Source organism: Ascaphus truei, unplaced genomic scaffold (genome assembly GCF_040206685.1).
Source record: "Ascaphus truei isolate aAscTru1 unplaced genomic scaffold, aAscTru1.hap1 HAP1_SCAFFOLD_1973, whole genome shotgun sequence".
Classification (NCBI taxonomy): domain Eukaryota; kingdom Metazoa; phylum Chordata; class Amphibia; order Anura; family Ascaphidae; genus Ascaphus; species Ascaphus truei.
In genome coordinates this window covers 1-20,940 of record NW_027454879.1, presented here as the reverse complement: position 1 = coordinate 20,940, position 20,940 = coordinate 1, and the positions used below count along the sequence as shown (strand labels likewise).

At 48.9% G+C, this 20,940-nt stretch overlaps 1 pseudogene; it reads right to left on the bottom strand.

Annotated features, from left to right (window-relative positions):
• LOC142477129 (kazal-type serine protease inhibitor domain-containing protein 1-like) overlaps nucleotides 1-18,964 on the bottom strand; it is a 33,662-nt pseudogene extending 14,698 nt beyond the window's left edge.
• Nucleotides 18,965-20,940: the final 1,976 nt, after the last annotated feature.

Genomic DNA, 20,940 nt, shown 5'->3' with positions numbered 1-20,940 from the left:
GGTAATAGGAGGGATTATAGGGAGGGGTTATATGGGGGAATAGGAGGAGTTATAGGGAGCGGTTATATGGGGTAATAGGAGGAGTTATAGGGAGGGGTTATATGGGGTAATAGGAGGAGTTATAGGGAGGGGTTATATGGGGTTATAGGAGGAGTTATAGGGAGCGGTTATATGGGGTAATAGGAGGAGTTATACGGAGGGGTATATGGGGTAATAGGAGGAGTTATAGGGAGCGGTATATGGGGTAATAGGAGGAGTTATAGGGAGCGGTTATATGGGGTAATAGGAGGAGTTATACGGAGTGGGTTATATGGGGTAATAGGAGGAGTTATAAGGAAGGGTATATGAGGTAATAGGAGGAGTTATAGGGAGCGGTTATATGGGGTAATATGTGGAGTTATAGGGAGCGGTTATATGGGGTAATATGTGGAGTTATAGGGAGCGGTTATATGGGGTAATAGGAGGAGTTATAGGGAGGGGTTATATGGGGTAATAGGAGGAGTTATAGGGAGGGGTTATATGGGGTAGTAGGAGGAGTTATAGGGAGAGGTTATATGGGTCATAGGAGGAGTTATAGGGAGGGGTTATATGGGGTAATTGGAGGAGTTATAGTGAGGGGTTATATGGGGTAATAGGAGGAGATATAGGGAGGGGGTATATGGGGTAATAGAAGGAGTTATAGGGATGGGTTATATGGGGGAATAGGAGGAGTTATAGGGAGGGGGTATATGGGGTAATAGGAGGAGTTATAGGGAGGGGTTATATGGGGGAATAGGAGGAGTTATAGGGAGCGATTATATGGGGTAATAGGAGGAGTTATAGGGAGCAGTTATATGGGGTAATAGGAGGACTTATAGGGAGGGGTTATATGGGCTAATAGGAGGAGTTATAGGGAGCGGTTATATGGGGTTATAGGAGGAGTTATAGGGAGCGGTTATATGGGTAATAGGAGGAGTTATAGGGAGAGGTTATATGGGGTAATAGGAGGAGTTATAGGGAGAGGTTATATGGGGTAATAGGAGGAGTTATAGGGAAGGGTTATATGGGGTAATAGGAGGAGTTATAGGGAGGGGTTATATGGGGTAATAGGAGGAGATATAGGGAGGGGGTATATGGGGTAATAGGAGGAGTTATAGGGAGGGGTTATATGGGGTAATAGGAGGAGTTATAGGGAGGGGATAATAGGGGGTAATCGGAGGGGTTATAGGGAGCGGTTATATGGGGTAATAGGAGGAGTTATAGGGAGCGGTTATATGGGGTAATAGGAGTTATAGGGAGCGGTTATATGGGGTAATAGGAGGAGTTATAGGGAGCAGTTATATGGAGTAATAGGAGGGGTTATAGGGAGGTGTTATATGGGGTAATAGGAGGAGTTATAGGGAGAGGTTATATGGAGTAATAGGAGGAGTTATAGGGAGGGGTTATATGGGGTAATAGGAGGAGTTATAGGGAGGGGTTATATGGGGTAATAGGAGGAGTGATAGGGAGGGGTTATATGGGGTAATAGGAGGAGTTATAGGGAGGGGGTATATGGGGTAATAGGAGGAGTTATAGGGAGCGGTTATATGGGGTTATAGGAGGAGTTATAGGGAGAGGTTATATGGGGTAATAGGAGGAGTTATAGGGAGCGGTTATATGGGGTAATAGGAGGAGTTATAGGGAGGGGTTATATGGGGTAATAGGAGGAGTTATAGGGAGGGGTTATATGGGGTAATAGGAGGAGTTATAGGGAGGGGTTATATGGGGTAATAGGAGGAGTTATAGGGAGGGGTTATATGGGGTAATAGGAGGAGTTATAGGGAGGGGGTATATGGGGTAATAGGAGGAGTTATAGGGAGCGGTTATATGGGGTTATAGGAGGAGTTATAGGGAGAGGTTATATGGGGTAATAGGAAGAGTTATAGGGAGGGGTTATATGGGGTAATAGGAGGAGTTATAGGGAGGGGTTATATGGGGTAATAGGAGGAGTTATAGGGAGGGGTTATATGGGGTAATAGGAGGAGTTATAGGGAGGGGTTATATGGGGTAATAGGAGGAGTTATAGGGAGGGGTTATATGGGGTAATAGGAGGAGTTATAGGGAGAGGTTATATGGAGTAATAGGAGGAGTTATAGGGAGGGGTTATATGGGGTAATAGGAGGAGTTATAGGGAGCGGTTATATGGGGTAATAGGAGATATAGAGAGGGGTTATATGGGGTAATAGGAGGAGTTATAGGGAGAGGTTATATGGGGTAATAGGAGGAGTTATAGGGAGAGGTTATATGGGGTAATAGGAGGAGTTATAGGGAGCGGTTATATGGGGTAATAGGAGGAGTTATAGGGAGGAGTTATATGGGGTAATAGGAGGGGTTATAGGGAGCGGTTATATGGGGTAATAGGAGGAGTTATAGGGAGAGGTTATATGGGGTAATAGGAGGAGTTATAGGGAGCGGTTATATGGGGTAATAGGAGGAGTTATAGGGAGGAGTTATATGGGGTAATAGGAGGGGTTATAGGGAGCGGTTATATGGGGTAATAGGAGAAGTTATATGGGGTAATAGGAGGAGTTATAGGGAGGGGTTATATGGGGTAATAGGAGTTATAGGGAGGGGTTATATGGGGTAATAGGAGGAGTTATAGGGAGGGGTTATATGGGTCATAGGAGGAGTTATAGGGAGGGGTTATATGGGGTAATTGGAGGAGTTATAGTGAGGGGTTATATGGGGTAATAGGAGGAGATATAGGGAGGGGGTATATGGGGTAATAGGAGGAGTTATAGGGATGGGTTATATGGGGGAATAGGAGGAGTTATAGGGAGGGGGTATATGGGGTAATAGGAGGAGTTATAGGGAGGGGTTATATGGGGGAATAGGAGGAGTTATAGGGAGCGATTATATGGGGTAATAGGAGGAGTTATAGGGAGCAGTTATATGGGGTAATAGGAGGACTTATAGGGAGGGGTTATATGGGGTAATAGGAGGAGTTATAGGGAGCGGTTATATGGGGTTATAGGAGGAGTTATAGGGAGCGGTTATATGGGTAATAGGAGGAGTTATAGGGAGAGGATATATGGGGTAATAGGAGGAGTTATAGGGAGAGGTTATATGGGGTAATAGGAGGAGTTATAGGGAAGGGTTATATGGGGTAATAGGAGGAGTTATAGGGAGGGGTTATATGGGGTAATAGGAGGAGATATAGGGAGGGGGTATATGGGGTAATAGGAGGAGTTATAGGGAGGGGTTATATGGGGTAATAGGAGGAGTTATAGGGAGGGGATAATAGGGGGTAATCGGAGGGGTTATAGGGAGCGGTTATATGGGGTAATAGGAGGAGTTATAGGGAGCGGTTATATGGGGTAATAGGAGTTATAGGGAGCGGTTATATGGGGTAATAGGAGGAGTTATAGGGAGCAGTTATATGGAGTAATAGGAGGGGTTATAGGGAGGTGTTATATGGGGTAATAGGAGGAGTTATAGGGAGAGGTTATATGGAGTAATAGGAGGAGTTATAGGGAGGGGTTATATGGGGTAATAGGAGGAGTTATAGGGAGGGGTTATATGGGGTAATAGGAGGAGTGATAGGGAGGGGTTATATGGGGTAATAGGAGGAGTTATAGGGAGGGGGTATATGGGGTAATAGGAGGAGTTATAGGGAGCGGTTATATGGGGTTATAGGAGGAGTTATAGGGAGAGGTTATATGGGGTAATAGGAGGAGTTATAGGGAGCGGTTATATGGGGTAATAGGAGGAGTTATAGGGAGGGGTTATATGGGGTAATAGGAGGAGTTATAGGGAGGGGTTATATGGGGTAATAGGAGGAGTTATAGGGAGGGGTTATATGGGGTAATAGGAGGAGTTATAGGGAGGGGTTATATGGGGTAATAGGAGGAGTTATAGGGAGGGGGTATATGGGGTAATAGGAGGAGTTATAGGGAGCGGTTATATGGGGTTATAGGAGGAGTTATAGGGAGAGGTTATATGGGGTAATAGGAGGAGTTATAGGGAGGGGTTATATGGGGTAATAGGAGGAGTTATAGGGAGGGGTTATATGGGGTAATAGGAGGAGTTATAGGGAGGGGTTATATGGGGTACTGGAGGAGTTATAGGGAGGGGTTATATGGGGTAATAGGAGGAGTTATAGGGAGGGGTTATATGGGGTAATAGGAGGAGTTATAGGGAGAGGTTATATGGAGTAATAGGAGGAGTTATAGGGAGGGGTTATATGGGGTAATAGGAGGAGTTATAGGGAGCGGTTATATGGGGTAATAGGAGATATAGAGAGGGGTTATATGGGGTAATAGGAGGAGTTATAGGGAGAGGTTATATGGGGTAATAGGAGGAGTTATAGGGAGAGGTTATATGGGGTAATAGGAGGAGTTATAGGGAGCGGTTATATGGGGTAATAGGAGGAGTTATAGGGAGGAGTTATATGGGGTAATAGGAGGAGTTATAGGGAGCGGTTATATGGGGTAATAAGAGGAGTTATAGGGAGGGGTTATATGGGGTAATAGGAGGAGTTATAGGGAGGAGTTATATGGGGTAATAGGAGGGGTTATAGGGAGCGGTTAAATGGGGTAATAGGAGAAGTTATATGGGGTAATAGGAGGAGTTATAGGGAGGGGTTATATGGGGTAATAGGAGTTATAGGGAGGGGTTATATGGGGTAATAGGAGGAGTTATAGGGAGGGGGTATATGGGGCAATAGGAGGAGTTATAGGGAGCGGTTACATGGGGTAATAGGAGGGGTTATAGGGAGCGGTTATATGGGGTAATAGGAGAAGTTATAGGGAGGGGTTATATGGGGTAATAGGAGTTATAGGGAGGGGTTATATGGGGTAATAGGAGGAGTTATAGGGAGGGGGTATATGGGGTAATAGGAGGAGTTATAGGAGCGGTTATATGGGGTAATAGGAGGAGTTATAGGGAGAGGTTATATGGGGTAATAGGAGGAGTTATAGGGAGAGGTTATAAGGGGTAATAGGAGGAGATATAGGGAGAGGTTATATGGGGTAATAGGAGGAGTTATAGGGAGGGGTTATATGGGGTAATAGGAGGAGTTATAGGGAGGGAGTATATGGGGCAATAGGAGTTATAGGGAGAGGCTATATGGGGTAATAGGAGGAGTTATAGGGAGGGGTATATGGGGTAATAGGAGGAGTTATAGGGAAAAGTTATACGGGGTAATAGGAGGAGTTATAGGGAGAGGTTATATGGGGTAATAGGAGGAGTTATAGGGAGTGGTTATATGGGGTAATAGGAGGAGTTATAGGGAGGGGTTATATGAGGTAATAGGAGTTATAGGGAGGGGTTATATGGGGTAATAGGAGGAGTTATAGGGAGCGGTTATATGGGGTTATAGGAGGAGTTATAGGGAGAGGTTATATGGGTAATAGGAGGAGTTATAGGGAGGGGGTATATGGGGTAATAGGAGGAGTTATACGGAGGGGTATATGGAGAAATTGGAGGAGTTATAGGGAGGGGGTATATGGGGTAATAGGAGGAGTTATAGGGAGGGGTTATATGGGGGAATAGGAGGAGTTATAGGGAGCGGTTATATGGGGTAATAGGAGGAGTTATAGGGAGCAGTTATATGGGGTAATAGGAGGACTTATAGGGAGGGGTTATATGGGGTCATAGGAGGAGTTATAGGGAGCGGTTATATGGGGTCATAGGAGGAGTTATAGGGAGCGGTTATATGAGGTAATTGGAGGAGTTATAGGGAGCGGTTATATGGGGTAATAGGAGTTATAGGGATGGGTTCATATGGGGTAATAGGAGGAGTTATAGGGCGGGGTTATATGGGGTCATAGGAGGAGTTATAGGGAGGGGTTATATGGGGTAATTGGAGGAGTTATAGGGAGGGGTTATATGGGGTAATAGGAGGAGATATAGGGAGGGGGTATATGGGGTAATAGGAGGAGTTATAGGAGGGGTTATATGGGGGAATAGGAGGAGTTATAGGGAGGGGGTATATGGGGTAATAGGAGGAGTTATAGGGAGGGGTTATATGGGGGAATAGGAGGAGTTATAGGGAGCGGTTATATGGGGTAATAGGAGGAGTTATAGGGAGCAGTTATATGGGGTAATAGGAGGACTTATAAGGAGGGGTTATATGGGGTAATAGGAAGAGTTATAGGGAGGGGTTATATGGGGTTATAGGAGGAGTAATAGGGAGGGGTTATATGGGGTAATAGGAGGAGATATAGGGAGGGGGTATATGGGGTAATAGGAGGAGTTATAGGGAGGGGTTATATGGGGTAATAGGAGGAGTTATAGGGAGCGGTTATATGGGGTAATAGGAAGAGTTATAGGGAGCAGTTATATGGGGTAATAGGAGGACTTATAGGGAGGGGTTATATGGGGTAATAGGAGGAGTTATAGGGAGCGGTTATATGGGGTTATAGGAGGAGTTATAGGGAGCGGTTATATGGGGTAATAGGAGGAGTTATAGGGAGAGGTTATATGGGGTAATAGGAGGAGTTATAGGGAGAGGTTATATGGGGTAATAGGAGGAGTTATAGGGAGGGGTTATATGGGGTAATAGGAGGAGTTATAGGGAGCGGTTATATGGGGTAATAGGAGGAGTTATACGGAGCGGTTATATGTGGTAATAGGAGGAGTTATAGGGAGCGGTTATATGGGGTAATAGGAGGAGTTATAGGGAGGGGTTATATGGGGTAATAGGAGGAGATATAGGGAGGGGGTATATGGGGTAATAGGAGGAGTTATAGGGAGGGGTTAAATGGGGTAATAGGAGTACTTATAGGGAGGGGTTATATGGGGTAATAGGAGGAGTTATAGGGAGCGGTTATATGGGGTTATAGGAGGAGTTATAGGGAGCGGTTATACGGGGTAATAGGAGGAGTTATAGGGAGAGGTTATATGGGGTAATAGGAGGAGTTATAGGGAGAGGTTATATGGGGTAATAGGAGGAGTTATAGGGAGGGGTTATATGGGGTAATAGGAGGAGTTATAGGGAGCGGTTATATGGGGTAATAGGAGGAGTTTTAGGGAGCGGTTATATGGGGTAATAGGAGTTATAGGGAGCGGTTATATGGGTAATAGGAGGAGTTATAGGGATAGGTTATATGGGGTAATAGGAGGAGTTATAGGGAGGGGTTATATGGGGTAATAGGAGGAGTTATAGGGAGGGGTTATATGGGGTAATAGGAGGGATTATAGGGAGGGGTTATATGGGGTAATAGGAGGAGTTATAGGGAGGGGTTATATGGGGTAATAGGAGGAGTTATAGGGAGCGGTTATATGGGGTAATAGGAGGAGTTATATGGAGCGGTTATATGGGGTAATAGGAGGAGTTATAGGGAGCGGTTATATGGGGTAATAGGAGGAGTTATAGGGAGCGGTTATATGGGGTAATAGGAGGAGTTATAGGGAGGGGTATATGGGGTAATAGGAGGAGTTATAGGGAGGGGTTATATGGGGTAATAGGAGGAGTTATAGGGAGCGGTTATATGGGGTAATAGGAAGAGTTATAGGGAGCAGTTATATGGGGTAATAGGAGGACTTATAGGGAGGGGTTATATGGGGTAATAGGAGGAGTTATAGGGAGCGGTTATATGGGGTTATAGGAGGAGTTATAGGGAGCGGTTATATGGGGTAATAGGAGGAGTTATAGGGAGAGGTTATATGGGGTAATAGGAGGAGTTATAGGGAGAGGTTATATGGGGTAATAGGAGGAGTTATAGGAAGGGGTTATATGGGGTAATAGGAGGAGTTATAGGGAGCGGTTATATGGGGTAATAGGAGGAGTTATACGGAGCGGTTATATGTGGTAATAGGAAGAGTTATAGGGAGCGGTTATATGGGGTAATAGGAGGAGTTATAGGGAGGGGTTATATGGGGTAATAGGAGGAGATATAGGGAGGGGGTATATGGGGTAATAGGAGGAGTTATAGGGAGGGGTTATATGGGGTAATAGGAGGACTTATAGGGAGGGGTTATATGGGGTAATAGGAGGAGTTATAGGGAGCGGTTATATGGGGTTATAGGAGGAGTTATAGGGAGCGGTTATACGGGGTAATAGGAGGAGTTATAGGGAGAGGTTATATGGGGTAATAGGAGGAGTTATAGGGAGAGGTTATATGGGGTAATAGGAGGAGTTATAGGGAGGGGTTATATGGGGTAATAGGAGGAGTTATAGGGAGCGGTTTATATGGGGTAATAGGAGGAGTTTTAGGGAGCGGTTATATGGGGTAATAGGAGTTATAGGGAGCGGTTATATGGGTAATAGGAGGAGTTATAGGGATAGGTTATATGGGGTAATAGGAGGAGTTATAGGGAGGGGTTATATGGGGTAATAGGAGGAGTTATAGGGAGGGGTTATATGGGGTAATAGGAGGGATTATAGGGAGGGGTTATATGGGGTAATAGGAGGAGTTATAGGGAGGGGTTATATGGGGTAATAGGAGGAGTTATAGGGAGCGGTTATATGGGGTAATAGGAGGAGTTATATGGAGCGGTTATATGGGGTAATAGGAGGAGTTATAGGGAGCGGTTATATGGGGTAATAGGAGGAGTTATAGGGAGGGGGTATGTGGGGCAACAGGAGGAGTTATAGGGAGAGGTTATATGGGGTAATAGGAGGAGTTATAGGGAGGGGTTATATGGGGTAATAGGAGGAGTTATAGGGAGGAGTTACATGGGGTAATAGGAGGAGTTATAGGGAGGGGTTATATGGGTAATAGGAGGAGTTATAGGGAGGGGTTATATGGGGTAATAGGAGGGGTTATAGAGTGCGGTTATATGAGGTAATAGGAGTTATAGAGAGCGGTTATATGGGGTAATAGGAGGAGTTATAGGGAGGGGTTATATGGGGTAATAGGAGGAGTTATAGGGAGGGGTTATATGGGGTAATAGGAGGAGTTATAGGGAGCGGTTATATGGGGTTATAGGAGGGGTTATAGGGAGAGGTTATATGGGGTAATAGGAGGCGTTATAGGGAGCGGTTATATGGGGTTATATGGGGGAATAGGAGGGGTTGTGGGAGCGGTTATATGGGGTAATAGGAGGAGTTATAGGGAGCGGGTATGTGGGGTAATAGGAGGAGTTATAGGGAGCGGGTATATGGGGTAATAGGAGGAGTTATAGGGAGCGGTTATATGGGGTAATAGGAGGAGTTATAGGGAGCGGTTATATGAGGTAATAGGAGGAGTTATAGGGAGCGGTTATATGGGGTAATAGGAGGGGTTATAGGGAGAAGTTATATGGGGTAATAGGAGGAGTTATAGGGAGCGGTTATATGAGGTAATAGGAGGAGTTATAGGGAGCGGTTATATGAGGTAATAGGAGGAGTTATAGCGAGCGGTTATATAAGGTAATAGGAGGAGTTATAGGGAGCGGTTATATGGGGTAATAGGAGGAGTTATAGGGAGAGGTTATATGGGGTAATAGGAGGAGTTATAGGGAGCGGTTATATGGGTAATAGGAGGAGTTATAGGTAGGGGTTATATGGGGTAATAGGAGGAGTTATAGGGAGGGGTTATATGGGGTAATAGGAGGAGTTATAGGGAGCAGTTATATGAGGTAATAGGAGGAGTTATAGGGAGGGGTTATATGGGGTAATAGGAGGAGTTATAGGAGCGGTTATATGAGGTTATAGGAGGAGTTATAGGGAGAGGTTATATGGGGTAATAGGAGGAGTTATAGGGAGGGGTTATATGGGGTAATAGGAGGAGGTATAGGGAGAGGTTATATGGGGTAATAGGAGGAGTTATAGGGAGCGGTTATATGGGGTAATATGTGGAGTTATAGGGAGCGGTTATATGGGGTAATATGTGGAATTATAGGGAGCGGTTATATGGGGTAATATGAGGAGTTATAGGGAGGGGTTATATGGGGTAATAGGAGGAGTTATAGGGAGGGGTTATATGGGGTAGTAGGAGGAGTTATAGGGAGCGGTTATATGGGGTAATATGTGGAGTTATAGGGAGCGGTTATATGGGGTAATAGGAGGAGTTATAGGGAGGGGTTATTATGGGGTAATAGGAGGAGTTATAGGGAGGGGTTATATGGGGTAATAGGAGGAGTTATAGGGAGCGGGTATATGGGGTAATAGGAGGAGTTATAGGGAGTGGGGTATATGGGGTAATAGGAGGAGGTATAGGGAGGGGTTATATGGGGTAATAGGAGGGGTTAGAGGGAGCGGTTATATGGGGTAATAGGAGAAGTTATAGGGAGCGGTTATATGGGGTAATAGGAGGAGTTATAGGGAGGGGTTACATGGAGTAATAGGAGTTATATGGAGCGGTTATATGGGGTAATAGGTAGAGTTATAGGGAGGGGTTACATGGAGTAATAGGAGTTATAGGGAGGGGTTATATGGGGTAATAGGAGGAGTTATAGGGAGGGGATATATGGGTAATAGGAAATTATAGGGAGGGGTTATATGGGGTAATAGGAGGGTTTATATGGAGCGGTTATATGGGGTCATAGGAGGAGTTATAGGGAGGGGTTATATGGGGTCATAGGAGGAGTTATAGGGAGGGGTTATATGGGGTAATAGGAGGAGTTATAGGGAGGGGTTACATGGAGTAATAGGAGTTATAGGGAGGGGTTATATGGGGTAATAGGAGGAGTTATAGGGAGGGGATATATGGGTAATAGGAAGTTATAGGGAGTGGTTATATGGGGTAATAGGAGGAGTTATAGGGAGGGGTTATATGGGGTAATAGGAGGGTTTATATGGAGCGGTTATATGGGGTCATAGGAGGAGTTATAGGGAGGGGTTATATGGGGTCATAGGAGGAGTTATAGGGAGGGGTTATATGGGGTAATAGGAGGAGTTATAGGGAGGGGTGACATGGAGTAATAGGAGTTATAGGGAGGGGTTATATGGGGTAATAGGAGGAGTTATAGGGAGGGGATATATGGGTAATAGGAAGTTATAGGGAGGGGTTATATGGGTAATAGGAGGAGTTATAGGGAGGGGATATATGGGTAATAGGAGGAGTTATAGGGAGGGGTTATATGGGGTAATAGGAGGAGTTATAGGGAGGGGATATATGGGTAATAGGAGGAGTTATAGGGAGGGGTTATATGGGGTAATAGGAGGGTTTATATGGAGCGGTTATATGGGGTAATAGGAGGAGTTATAGGGAGGGGTTATATGGGGGTAATAGGAGGAGGTTATAGGGAGCGGTTATATGGGGTAATAGGAGGAGTTATAGGGAGGGGTTATATGGGTAATAGGAGGAGTTATAGGGAGAGGCTATATGGGGTAATAGGAGGAGTTATAGGGAGGGGGTTATATGGAGTAATAGGAGTTATATGGAGCGGTTATATGGGTAATAGGAGGAGTTATAGGGAGGAGTTATATGGGGTAATAGGAGGAGTTATAGGGAGGGGTTATATGGGGTAATAGGAGGGAGGTTATAGGGAGCGGTTATATGGGGTAATAGGAGGAGTTATAGGGAGCGGTTATATGGGGTAATAAGAGGGTTTATATGGAGCGGTTATATGGGTAATAGGAGGAGTTATAGGGAGGGGTTATATGGGGTAATAGGAGGAGTTATAGGGAGGGGTTATATGGGGTAATAGGAGGAGTTATAGTGGAGCGGTTATATGGGGTAATAGGAGGAGTTATAGGGAGCGGTTATATGGGGTAATAGGAGGGTTTTATATGGAGCGGTTATATGGGTAATAGGAGGAGTTATAGGGAGGGGTTATATGGGGTAATAGGAGGAGTTATAGGGAGGAGTTATATGGGGTAATAGGAGGAGTTATAGGGAGCGGTTATATGGGGTAATAGGAGGTGTTATAGGGAGCGGTTATATGGGTAATAGGAGGAGGAAGGAGTTATAGGGAGGGGTTATATGGGGTAATAGGAGGAGTTATAGGGAGGAGTTATATGGGGTAATAGGAGGGTTTATATGGAGCGGTTATATGGGGTAATAGGAGGAGTTATAGGAGGTGTTATATGGGGTAATAGGAGGAGTTATAGGGAGCGGTTATATGGGGTAATAGGAGGAGTTATAGGGAGGGGTTATATGGGGTAATAGGAGGAGTTATAGGGAGGGGTTATATGGGGGTAATAGGAGGAGTTATAGGAGGGGTTATATGGGTAATAGGAGGAGTTATAGGGAGGGTGGGGTATATGGGGTGATAGGAGGAGTTATAGGGAGGGGTTATATGGGGTAATAGGAGGAGTTATAGGGAGGTGTTATATGGGTAATAGGAGGAGTTATAGGGAGGGGTTATATGGGGTAATAGGAGGAGTTATAGGAGGGGTTATATGGGGTAATAGGAGGAGTTATAGGGAGAGGGTTATATGGGTAATAGGAGGAGTTATAGGGAGGGGGTATATGGGGTGATAGGAGGAGTTATAGGGAGGGGGTATATGGGGTGATAGGAGGAGTTATAGGGAGGGGTTATATGGGGTAATAGGAGGGAGTTATAGGGAGGTGTTATATGGGTAATAGGAGGAGTTATAGGGAGGGGTTATATGGGGTAATAGGAGGAGTTATAGGGAGCGGGTATATGGGGTAATAGGAGGAGTTATAGGGAGGGGGTATATGGGGTAATAGGAGGAGTTATAGGGAGAGGGTATATGGGGTGATAGGAGGAGTTATAGGGAGGGGTTATATGGGTAATAGGAGGAGTTATAGGGAGCGGGTATATGGGGTAATAGGAGGAGTTATAGGGAGCGGTTATATGGGGTAATAGGAGGAGTTATATGGAGCGGTTATATGGGGTAATAGGGAAAGTAATTGAGAGCAGTTATATATGGAGGTATAGGAGGAGGTATAGAGAGAGGGGGAGGTGCAGTGACAGGCGTGCGCGTTAGCGTGGGGGTATTAAGTACTGGAATAGGAGGAGCTGTGTGGGGCAGTTGGAGGTGCAGAGGCTGCGGAACGGAGAGATTCCTCACCGAGGGGGATGACCCGCAGTCGCGCTGCCGCTGACACGTCTCCGAAGACATTCCGTGCCCGGCACACGTACAGAGCGGCGTCCCGCAGCGTGACGCGGTGAATCTGCAGCCAGCCTGTGACCTGCTGTCTCTGAGGGCCCCCCCGAGACTGTCAGACAAGAGAGACCGTCACAGAGAGACCGTCACAGAGAGACCGTCACAGAGAGACCGTCACAGAGAGACCTTCACAGAGAGACCGTCACAGAGAGACCGTCACAGAGAGAGACCGTCACAGAGAGACCGTCACAGAGAGACCGTCACAGAGAGAGACCGTCACAGAGAAGAGACCGTCACAGAGAGACCGTCACAGAGAGAGACCGTCACAGAGAGAGAGACCGTCACAGAGAGGCCGTCACAGAGAGAGACCGTCACAGAGAGAGACCGTCACAGAGAGACCGTCACAGAGAGAGACCGTCACAGAGAGAAAGAGACCAACAGAGGGAGATCATCACAGAGAGACAGTGATCAGAAAGAGACCGTCAGAGAGAGAGACAGAGACCATCAGAGAGAGACCGTCAGAGAGAGAGAGAGAGACAGAGACCATCAGAGAGAGACCGTCAGAGAGAGAGAGAGACAGAGACCATCAGAGAGAGAGACCGTCACAGAGAGACAGAGGCAATCAGGGAGAGGGAAAAAAACGGTCACGGAGAGAGAGAGAAGCAGACAGAGAGACAAAGGAGAGAGAGAGAGAGAGACAAAGGAGAGAGAGACAGAGAGAGAGAGAGAGAGAGGAGAGAGAGAGACAAAGGAGAGAGAGAGAGAGAGAGAGAGACAAAGGAGAGAGAGAGAGACAAAGGAGAGAGAGAGAGAGAGAGAGAGAGAGAGAGAGAGAGAGAGAGAGAGAGAGAGAGAGAGAGAGAGAGAGAGAGAGAGAGAGAGAGACAAAGGAGAGAGAGAGAGAGAAAGGAGAGAGAGAGAGAGAGAGAGAGAGAGACAAAGGAGAGAGAGAGAGAGAGAGAGGAGAGAGAGAGAGGAGAGAGAGAGAGAGAGATGAGAGAGGCAGAAGGAGAGAGAGAGAGAGAGAGAGAGAGAGAGACAAAGGAGAGAGAGAGAGAGAGAGAGAGAGAGAGAGAGGAGAGAGAAAGGAGAGAGAGAGAGAGAGAGAGAGAGAGAGAGAGAGAGAGAGAGAGAGAGAGAGAGAGAGAGAGAGAGAGAGAGACAAAGGAGAGAGAGAGAGAGAGAGAGAGAGAGAGAGAGAGAGAGAGAGAGAGAGAGAGAGAGAGAGAGAGAGAGAGAGAGAGAGAGAGAGAGAGAGAGAGAGAGAGAGAGAGAGAGAGAGAGAGAGAGAAAGGAGAGAGAGAGAGAGGGAGACAAAGGAGAGAGAGAGAGACAAAGGAGAGAGAGAGAGACAAAGGGGAGAGAGAGAGACAAAGGGGGGAGAGAGAGAGAGAGAGAGAGAGAGAGAGAGAGACAAAGGAGAGAGAGAGAGAGAGAGAGAGAGAGAGAGAGAGAGAGAGAGAGAGAGAGAGAGAGAGAAAGGAGAGAGAGAGAGAGAGAGAGAGAGAGAGAGAGAGAGAGAGAGAGAGAGAGAGACAAAGGAGAGAGAGAGAGTAATATAAAAGAGAGGGAGTGAAAGTGAGAGGGAGGAAGGAGAGAGCTCAGAGAAGAAGAGGAAGTGAGAGGGAGAGAATGAGAGAAAGTGAGAGGAGGGAAAGAGAGAGGCTCAGAGAAGAAGAGAAAGTGAGAGGGAGGGAAGGAGAGAAAGTGAGAGGGAGGGAATGAAGGAGAGAGGCTCTGAGAAGAGAAAGTGAGAGGGGGGAAGGAGAGAGAGGGAGAGGGAGGGAAGGAGAGAGAGAGGCTCAGAGAAGAAGAGAAAGTGAGAGGGAGGGAAGGAAGGAGAGAGGCTACGAGAGAAGAGAAAGTGAGAGGGAGGGAAGGAGGAGAAAATGAGAGGGAGGGACGGAGAGAGGCTCTGAGAAGAAGAGAAAGAGAGAGGGAGGGAAGGAGAGAAAGTGAGAGGGAGGGAAGGAGAGAGGCTCAGAGAAGAAGAGAAAGAGAGAGGGAGGGAAGGAAGGAGAGAGAGGCTCAGAGAAGAGAAAGTGAGAGGGGGGAAGGATAGAGAGGGAGGGAAGGAGAGAGACGAAGAGAAAGAGAGAGGGAGGGAAGGGAGAGAAAGTGAGAGGGAGGGAAGGAGAAAAAGTAAGAGGTAGGGAAGGAAGGAGAGAGACTCAGAGAAGAAGAGAAAGAGAGAGAGGGAAGGAGAGAAGTGAGAGGGAGGGAAGGAGAGAAAGTGAGAGGGGAGGGAAGGAGAGAAAGTGAGAGGGAGAGAGGCTCAGAGAAGAAGAGAAAGAGAGAGGGGGGAAGGAGAGAAAGTGAGAGGGAGGGAAGGAGAGAGGCTCAAAGAAGAAGATAAAGTGAGAGGGAGGGAAGGAGAGAAAGTGAGAGGGAGGGAAGGAGAGAGGCTCAGAGAAGAAGAGAAAGAGAGAGGGAGGGAAGGAGAGAAAGTGAGAGGGAGGGAATGAAGGAGAGAGGCTCTGAGAAGAGAAAGTGAGGAGGGAGGGAAGGAAAGAAGTGAGAGGGAGGGAAGGAGAGAGGCTCAGAGAAGAAGAGAAAGAGAGAGGGAGGGAAGGAGAGAAAGTGAGAGGGAGGTAAGGAGAGAGACTCAGAGGAGAAGAGAAAGAGAGAGGGAGGGAAGGAGAGAAAGTGAGAGGGAGGGAAGGAGAGAAGCTCTGAGAAGAAGAGAAAGTGAGAGGGAGGGAAGGAGAGAAAGTGAGAGGGAGGGAAGGAGAGAGGCTCTGAGAAGAAGAGAAAGAGAGAGGGAGGGGAAGGAGAGAAAAGTGAGAGGGAGGGAAGGAGAGAGGCTCAGAGAAGAAGAGAAAGAGAGAGGGAGGGAAGGAAGGAGAGAGGCTCAGAGAAGAGAAAGTGAGAGGGGGGAAGGATAGAGAGGGAGGGAAGGAGAGAGACGAAGAGAAAGAGAGAGAGGGAGGGAAGGAGAGAAAGTGAGAGGGAGGGAAGGAGAAAAAGTAAGAGGTAGGGAAGGAAGGAGAGAGACTCAGAGAAGAGAAAGAGAGAGAGGGAAGGAGAGAAAGTGAGAGGGAGGAAGGAGAGAAAGTGAGAGGGAGGGAAGGAGAGAAAGTGAGAGGGAGAGAGGCTCAGAGAAGAAGAGAAAGAGAGAGGGGGAAGGAGAGAAAGTGAGAGGGAGGGAAGGAGAGAGGCTCAAAGAAGAAGATAAAGTGAGAGGGAGGGAAGGAGAGAAAGTGAGAGGGGGGAAGGAGAGAAAGTGAGAGGGAAGGAAGGAGAGAGGCTCAAAGAAGAAGATAAGTGAGAGGGAGGGAGGGAGGGAGAGAAAGTGAAAGGGAGGGAGGGAAGGAGAGAGACTCAGAGAAGAAGAGAAAGTGAGAGGGAGGGAAGGGAGAGAAAGTGAGAGGGAGGGAAGGAAGGAGAGAGGCTCTGAGAAGAAGAGAAAGTGAGAGGGAGGGAAGGAGAGAAAGTGAGAGGGAGGGAGGGAAGGAGAGAGACTCAGAGGAGAAGAGAAAGAGAGAGGGAGGGAAGGAGAGAAAGTGAGAGGGAGGAAAGGAGAGAAAGGTGAGAGGGAGGGAGGGAAGGAGAGAGACTCAGAGGAGAAGAGAAAGAGAGAGGGAGGGAAGGTGAGAAAGTGAGAGGGAGGAAAGGAGAGAAAGTGAGAGGGAGGGAAGGAGAGAGGCTCTGAGAAGAAGAGAAAGAGAGAGGGAGGGAAGGAGAGAAAGTGAGAGGGAGGGAAGGAGAGAGGCTCAGAGAAGAAGAGAAAGAGAGAGGGAGGGAAGGAGAGAAAGTGAGAGGGAGGGGAAGGAGAAAAAGTGAGAGGGAGGGAAGGAAGGAGAGAGACTCAGAGAAGAAGAGAAAGAGAGAGGGGGGAAGGAGAGAAAGTGAGAGGGAGGGAGGGAGAGAAAGTGAGAGGGAGAGAGGCTCAGAGAAGAAGAGAAAGGGGGGGAAGGAGAGAAGTGAGAGGGAGGGAAGGAGAGAAAGTGAGAGGGAGGGTGGGAAGGAGAGAGGCTCAAAGAAGAAGAGAAAGTGAGAGGGGGGAAGGAGAGAAAGTGAGAGGGAGGGAGATAAAGTGAGAGGGGGAGAGGCTCAGAGAAGAAGAGAAAGAGAGAGGGGGGAAGGAGAGAAAGTGAGAGGGGGGGAAGGAGGGGAAGGAGGGCTCAAAGAAGAAGATAAGTGAGAGGGAGGGAGAGAAAGTGAGAGGGAGGGGAGGAAGGAGAGATGCTCAGAGAAGAAGAGAAAGTGAGAGGGAGGGACGGTGAGAAGTGAGAGGGAGGAAGGAGAGAAAGTGAGAGGGAGGGAAGGAGAGAAAGTGAGAGGGAGGGAAGGAGAGAGGCTCTGAGAAGAAGAGAACATGAGAGGAGGGAAGGAGAGAAAGTGAGAGGGAGGGAAGGAGAGAAGCTCTGAGAAGAAGAGAATGTGAGAGGGAGGGAAGGAGAGAAAGTGAGAGGGAGGGAAGGAGAGAAAGTGAGAGGGAGGGAAGGAAGGAGAGAGGCTCAGAGAAGAAGAGAAAGAGAGAGGGAGAGAAGGAGAGAAAGTGAGAGGGAGGGAAGGAGAGAGAGACTCAAAGAAGAAGAGGAAGTGAGAGGGGGGAAGGAAGGAGAGAAAGAGAGAGGGAGAGGGAGGGAAGGAGAGAGGCTCAGAGAAGAAGAGAAAGTGAGAGGGAGGGAAGGAGAGAAAGTGAGAGGGAGGGAATAAGAGAAAGTGAGAGGGAGGGAGGAGAGAGAGTGAGAGGGAGGGAATGAAGGAGAGAGGCTCTGAGAAGAAGAGAAAGTGAGAGGGGGGGAAGGAGAGAGAGAGGGAGAGGGAGGGGAGGAGAGAGAGTGAGAGGGAGGGAGGAGAGATAGTGAGAGGGAGGGAGGGAGAGAAAGTGAGAGGGAGGGAAGGAGAGAGAGTGAGAGGGAGGGAGGGAAGGAGAGAGAGTGAGAGGGAAGGAGAGAGTGAGAGGGAGGGAAGGAGAGAGAGTGAGAGGGAGGGAGGAGAGAGTGAGAGGGAGGGAAGGAGAGCGAGTGAGAGGGAGGGGAGGAAGGAGTGAGAGTGAGAGGGAGGGGAGGAAGAGAGAGAGTGAGAGGGAGGGAAGGAGAGCGAGTGAGAGGGAGGGAAGGAGTGAGAGTGAGAGGGAGGGAAGGAGAGAAAGTGAGAGGGAGGGAAGGAGAGAAAGAGAGAGGGAGGGAAGGAGAGAAAGTGAGAGGGAGGGAAGGAGAGAGAGAGGCTCAGAGAAGAGAGAAAGTGAGAGGGGGGAAGGAGAGAAAGTGAGAGGGGAGGGAAGGAGAGAAAGAGAGAGGGAGGGAAGGAGAGAGAGGGAGAGGGAGGGAAGGAGAGAAAGTGAGAGGGAGGGGAGGAGAGAGAGTGAGAGGGAGGGAAGGAGAGAGAGTGAGAGGGAGGAAGGAGAGAGAGTGAGAGGGAGGGAAGGAGAGAGAGAGAGAGGGAGGGAGAGGAGAGAGAGGGAGAGGGAGGGAAGGAGAGAAAGTGAGAGGGAGGGGAGGAGAGAAGGAGGGAGAGGGAGGGAAGGAGAGAAAGTGAAGGGAGGGGAGGAGAGAGAGTGAGAGGGAGGGAAGGAGAGAGAGTGAGAGGGAGGGAAGGAGAGAGAGTGAGAGGGAGGGAAGGAGAGAGAGTGAGAGGGAGGGGAGGAGAGAGAGTGAGAGGGAGGGGAGGAGAGAGAGTGAGAGGGAGGGGAGGAAGGAGAGAGAGTGAGAGAGGAGGGGAGGAGAGAAAGTGAGAGGGAGGGGAGGAGAGAGAGTGAGAGGGAGGGAAGGAGAGAGAGTGAGAGGGAGGGAAGGAGAGAGAGTGAGAGGGAGGGAAGGAGAGAGAGTGAGAGGGAGGGGAGGAGAGAGAGTGAGAGGGAGGGGAGGAGAGAGAGTGAGAGGGAGGGAGGAAGGAGTGAGTGTGTGTTAGAGTGTCACAGAGTGCCCGGGGAGGTGGGTTACCTGCACGGTGATGTGACCGCTCTCCCCGGGCAGGGGGAGCGCTCTGCCCCTCTTTCCTCCATTCTATCTCCGCCAGCGGCTGCGCAGAGACCTCACAGCCCAGAATCACGCTCTGCCCAACCAGCGCCAGCGTGTCACGCGGAGTGCCGAGTATCACAGGGGCTGAGAGGAGAGAGCAGGGTCACACACAGCCTGGCACACACACACACACACAGCCTGGCACACACACACACACAGCCTGGCACACACACACAGCCTGGCCACACACACACACAGCCTGGCACACACACACACACACACACACACACACACACACAGCCTGGCACACACACACACACACACACACACACACACACACACACACACACACACACACACACACACAGACAGACACAGCCTGGCACACACACACACAGCCTGGCACACACACACAGCCTGGCACACGCACATGCACACATACATATATACACACACACACACACAGCCTGGCACACACACACAGCCTGGCACCACACACACAGCCTGGCACACGTGCACATGCCACACATACATACATATACACACACACACACAGCCTGGCACACACACACACCACACACACACACACACACACACAGCCTGGCACACACACACAAGCCTGGCACACAACGCACAGCCTGGCACACGCACATGCACACATACACACACACACACACAGCCTGGCACACACACACAGCCTGGCACACACACACACGTACACATACAATATACACACACACACAGCCTGGCACACACACAGCCTGGCCACACACACACACACACACACAGCCTGGCACCACACACACACACACACACACACACACACACACACCACACACACACACACACACACACACACACACACACACACACACACACACACACAGCCTGGCACACACACACAGCCTGACACACACACACACACACACACACACACACACACACACACACACACACACACACACACACACACACACACACACACACACACACACACACACACACCACAGCCTGGCACACACACAGCTTGGCACACACACAGCCTGGCACACACACACAGCCTGGCACACACACACACACAGCCTGGCACACACACACAGCCTGGCACACACACACACACACACACACACACAGCTGGCACACACACACACACAGCCTGGCACGCGGAGTGCTGAGGTATCACAGGGGCTGAGAGGAGAGAGCAGGGTCACACATAGCCTGGCACACACACAGCCTGGCACACACACACAACACACACACACAGCCTGGCACACACACAGCCTGGCACACACACAGCCTGGCACACACACACACAGACTGGCACACACACACAGCCTGGCACACACACAACACAGACTGGCACACACACACAGCCTGCACACACACACAGCCTGGCACACAGCACACACAGACTGGCACACACAGCCTGGCACACACACACACAGCCTGGCACACACACACACAGCCTGGCACACAACACACAGCCTGGCACACACACACAGTTTGGCACACACACACACAGCCTGGCACACACACAGCCTGGGCACACACACCACAGCCTGGCACACACTCACCACAGCCAAGAATCACGCTCTGCCCAACCAGCGCCAGCGTGTCACGCGGAGTGCTGAGTATCACAGGGGCTGAGAGGAGAGAGCATGGTCACACACAGCCTGGCACACACACACACACAGCCTGGCACACACACAGCCTGTCACACACACACACAGCCTGGCACCACACACACAGCCTGGCACACACACACACAGCTGGCACACACACACACCACACACAGCTGGCACACAAACACACAGCCTGGCACACACACACACACACACAGCCAGGCACACAACTGCACACAGCCTGGCAACAGCTGGCACACACACACACAGCCTGGCACACACACAGCCTGGCACACACACACACAGCCTGCACACACACCACACAGCACACCAGCACACACACAACACACACACCCACACACCACACACACACACACACACACACACACACACACAACACACACACAGCTGGACACACAAACAGCCTGGCACACACACACACACACACACACACACACACACACACACACACACACACACACACACACACACACACACACACACACAA